This window comes from Nuphar pumila, chromosome 7 (assembly GCF_984573655.1).
Source record: "Nuphar pumila chromosome 7, dmNupPumi1.hap1.1, whole genome shotgun sequence".
Taxonomy (NCBI): Eukaryota; Viridiplantae; Streptophyta; class Magnoliopsida; order Nymphaeales; family Nymphaeaceae; genus Nuphar; species Nuphar pumila.
In genome coordinates, this window is record NC_143255.1 from 22,659,937 (window position 1) to 22,664,851 (window position 4,915).

At 37.1% G+C, this 4,915-nt stretch overlaps 1 long non-coding RNA gene across 1 annotated transcript; it reads right to left on the reverse strand.

The window, feature by feature from the left end:
- Positions 1–893: 893 nt before the first annotated feature.
- On the reverse strand, positions 894–3,605 carry LOC149831507 (uncharacterized). The gene is made up of 2 exons (XR_016433026.1): positions 3,474–3,605; positions 894–1,125 (listed from the first exon to the last, which is right to left on the reverse strand). It is a non-coding gene; the product is annotated as an uncharacterized LOC149831507 (long non-coding RNA).
- Positions 3,606–4,915: the final 1,310 nt, after the last annotated feature.

The following is a 4,915-nucleotide window of genomic DNA, read 5'->3' on the forward strand; positions in this document are numbered from 1 at the left end:
TGACAGTCGGGTAGGAGTCGACTCATGTGCTTCAATGTCAGGTTTTTTTCTTAAAAACCAAAGGTTTTAACAAACTTTTTGCCAAGATAATTGTGTAATAAATGTATGCATTATGAACAAAGATATATATTTTAATCTTACATAACACCAAGCAAATTGCATAAGAATACATACATCAAAAGTTGTATATTCCAACGATGGTAAATGATTGATGGAGGTGGTGGCTACTCTAAAAAAAAATCCAGTGAAAACGGTGGCTTGGTAACGGTTGGTTAGCAACACCAAAGGTGGTGATAATGGCGGGAGAGTATGCAGCAAGGTGAGGGCAGTGTGGTAGTGTTCACTGTGGTGGCTGTGAACGGTAGTGGCTGGGAGTCATGGGGGTGGTGTTTGGCGAAAATCGGGAGGAGCAACAAGGTGGTGGTGGTGTAAGGAGAGTGGCTGGTGGTGAGGTGCACTACAACAAAGCAGTAGATTAGCGACGACCACATTCCGTCGCGAATCCGTCGCTAACCATGTTAGCGACGGATTAGCGACAACGCGGCGACAGTATGCTTACGTCGCGAATATTTCGACGCTAACTGGCGACGGAATAATTCCGTCGCCAGGTCCGTCGCTAATTGCGACGGAATAACGAGCGCTATGTTCCGTCGCCAATCCGCCGGTACTAAACGGCGACCACGGCTTGGCGACGGATTTAATTCCGTCGCTATGCCGTCGCTAGTTTAATATGAATAGCGACGGATGGTTCCGTCGCTAAGCCGTCGCTAGATTAATATGAATAGCGACGAAATCATCCGTCGCTAATCCGTCGCAAACACGAAAAAAAATCAAAAAAAATTTATTTAAAAATTAATTACCGAGAACTGTACAATTTATATTTCCTGTAAATAAAAAACAAACCACACAAAAAATTCATATAACAAGTATCTATAATAATTAATCGTTCCACCTTAAAATTAAGAAGTTTAATTATTTACAATTCAACAATTACAATTAGGAAAAATAAAAAAAATAGAACTTCTTCAACACAGTCCTCTAATCATCGCCAAGATTTTGTGCGTCTTCTTGTTCATTGTCTTTATCTGTCCCTTCAGCTCCACTACCCTGATTATCGCTAGCAGCCTACACAAGAAAAGAACAGTCAGTATTGATAAACAAAATATAATGAAATAAATTACACACTATATGTGATTCTATCATGTGCTCATGTGTGATCTAAGGCAATAAAAAAACTCTATATGTGATTCTATCATGCTCATATGTGTGCTAAGGCAGTCAAAAAATTGAATATGTGATTATAGCATGTTCATATGTGTTCTAAGGCATCTAAAAAAACTCTATATGTGATTCTACCATGCTCAGATGTGCTTTAAGGCAGGCAAAAATCTATATACGTGATTCGATCATTCTCGTATGTGTGCTAAGGCAGTAAAAAAATTGAATATGTGAATATAGCATGCTCATATGTGCTCTAAGGCAGGCAAAACCAAAAAATTTATATGTGATTCTATCATAAATGATATATAACATGTTCATATGTGTTCTAAGGCAGTTAAAAAACTCTATATGTTATTATAGCATGCTCATATGTGTACTAAGGCAGTCAAAAAACAGAATATGTGATTATAATATGCTCATATGTGTTCTTAGGCAGTCAAAAAACTGAATATGTGATTATAGCATGCTCATATGTGTTCTAATGCAATCAAAAAAACTTTATATGTGATTCTATCATGCTCATATGTGCTCTAAGGCAGACAAAAAGTTAAATATATATATATATATATATGTGATTCTATCATGCTCATATGTGTGCTAAGGCAGTCAAAAAATTGAATATGTGATTATAGCATGTTCATATGTGTTCTAAGGCATATAAAAAAACTCTATATGTGATTCTACCATGCTCAGATGTGCTTTAAGGCAGGCAAAAAACTATATATGTGATTCGATCATGCTCGTATGTGTGCTAAGGCAGTAAAAAAATTAAATATGTGAATATAGCATGCTCATATGTGCTCTAAGGCAGGCAAAGCAACTTTATATGTGATTTTATCATGCTCATATATGTGCTAAGGCAGTAAAAAAATTGAATATGTGATTATAGCATGTTCATATGTGTTCTAAGGCATCTAGAAAAACTCTATATGTGATTCTACCATGCTCAGATGTGCTTTAAGACAGTAAAAAAAACTATATATGTGATTATACCTGAGAGGGACCTGGAATCGAAGATCCCCTATCCTGAACAGCGGCCTTGATCTCATTTCGGAGAAAGGGGGCGACGGTGTATTGGAAGTAGTTATTCAGTGATTCATTAATGATCTCGCGTACATCATCACCGGAAAGAATAGTCGGCTTTTTGGAGCTTATGTCGGCGCAAGAAGTCGGTGAGCCGTAACTGGAAGAACCAATAACTGGTGAAGTGTTCATATTACTCCCAAACCCGAACACGCGACCTTTTTTGGGTTCACCTGCTGCAGTCACCCATGCTGTAGGATCAAATGATGGATGCTGAGTAGCGTCTTCGCCATATCGCTCTACCATCTGTTGCTCATATGCCTCCTACAAAATAATGTTTAAAGTATTCATTAATAATTAATGATAACATTATGATAACTTGCATATATATTGCAATGATTATTAATAGAATTAATACATACCGTTGTCGTTCTCGCCTTCTCTGATACGAAGACTCCCGTGGTCTTCCGTTTATGTGTTTCTACAAACACATCCTTATATGGTACACTGCTTCCTTTTTCTGCTTCCTGCGAAGTTAAATGACAAAAGATTTAGTACAAAAAATTGCAACAATACTTATAAAATTAATATTATATATTGATGAGTTACCATTTTCTTTAGGTGGCTCCCAAATGTCTTAGATCCACCTGTGTGTAGATGGGCTTCGGGCATCTTCGATCGATTTTGTGAAGCTTTCGCAGAGCGATTTTTAAATGCATCTCCCACCCACATATCGCACATTTCATCCCAGTAATCTCTCCTGATAGTAATAGGACCATGGCCCTTCCACAGTAATGGATCATCTACTACGCCAGATGCTTTTTTTGCTGCAGTCTTCATAGTGTGCAGCATGTCTGCAAATCGATTGGCAGCCACCTTCTGCCACACCTTCCTTGCATCATTTTCTTCCACCGTAGTTGCAAAGCGATTCGAAGCCTACAAATATTTTCAGAAAGTTAGTAGACATTGCTTAAATAAATTAAATATGAAACACATTAACTATGAGGAACAACTGTATACCATGAATGAGGACCACAATCTGTCTAACACCTCCATTGGGTACTCTTTTCATTGAGCAACTGGTCCTGGTAGATGTTGAAGAAGTGAATTCCTAATCTCCCGTACTACTTCTTGTGGCTCAAACCTCGTGCTGCACATGAATTGTTACACAGTAAATATCAATATAAAATATTTAAAAGATATGCAATAATTGAAAACAAAATACTTACGGTCGATTATCGATATACACTATTCGAATGAGTCTTCTTGTGCCAGCCTGAGAAGACCCTGTTTCCTGTGTTGGCTGTTGACTTGTGCGATCAACTGGTGTAGGTGGGTCGTGTACAGGCGCAACATCATCTGTAAAAAAATACACACCAAGTTCTCAGAATGTGCATTTGAACTAATCAAGCATCTAATTAGTTATATGATATACCTATCACGGGAGCCCGTGAAGATGAAGGTTGAGCCTGGCTACTACTGGATGAGCGACCACTATAACCTCCACGAACCATATTCTAACAAATAACATATGTCATACAATACATTCAAATAATTCACATCAAGTATTACAATGCATTCAAGTCATTCACATCAAGCATTGCAATGCATTCAAATAATTCAAATCATTGACATCAAGTATTGCACTAATTCAAATCATTCGTTAATTGCATAAATTATAATACATTTAGATAATTGAAATCATTCACATCAAGTATTACAATGCATTCGAATCATTCGTATCAAGTATTATAATACATTGAAATAAAATTTTTAATCATTCACACCAAGTATTGCAATACAACTCACATCAAGTATTACAATGCATTTAAATAGAGGTTTGTAGTATAAGATTTTGCTCACTAGCTTGAGAATTCTTCCTCGTCACTAGTTTGACTTTCTTCTTCTTCTTCTTCTTCATTGTTTGCCCATCCACTTGGTACATCCTTTGGATCACATTCCTCTATGAATGTTTCATCAGCCAATGGAGATATGACATGCATATCATGCACAACATCGTGACCATTAACGAAGTCACAGACATCATCTGATTGATAGTAATCACTGTCTTCAGCTAACTCATCTTCCTGTAACTGATCATACTCGGGGTATAGTTTGGATTTCACCTTGCAAACTGCCCACCATTCATTTCTATCTGACTTTTTTATACTCGGATATGAAGTATAATAAACTTGTTGAGCTTGCGAGGCTAATATGAATGGTTCATATGTTCCAAACCTGGATTTATGATTCACCTCCACAATGCCTGAAGCTTTGTCGAGTCTTGTTGCAGTTGGATCAAACCAATGACACTTGAATACCGTAACCCTATTATTCATGCCTAAGTAAGTCAACTCCATTATTTCCTCTATAACACCGTAGTAATCATGTTCATTTTCACCGTAGCTGCTACCATTGACACACACGCCACTATTTATCATTGATTTGTTTATACCGTAGTCTTTTGTATGGAATCGATAACCATTTACGATATACCCGTTGTAGCATTGCACAACTTTGGTCGGACCATTTTCTAAATCACATATTCCTTGATCTTTAACATCAGCATTGCGAACCTACGCACAAACATAAACAATGATTGTGATCACGATCAATTAAGTAACTTAGTGTTGTTTATAAGTACAAAATTTATGTTAGCTTCTTTACCAAC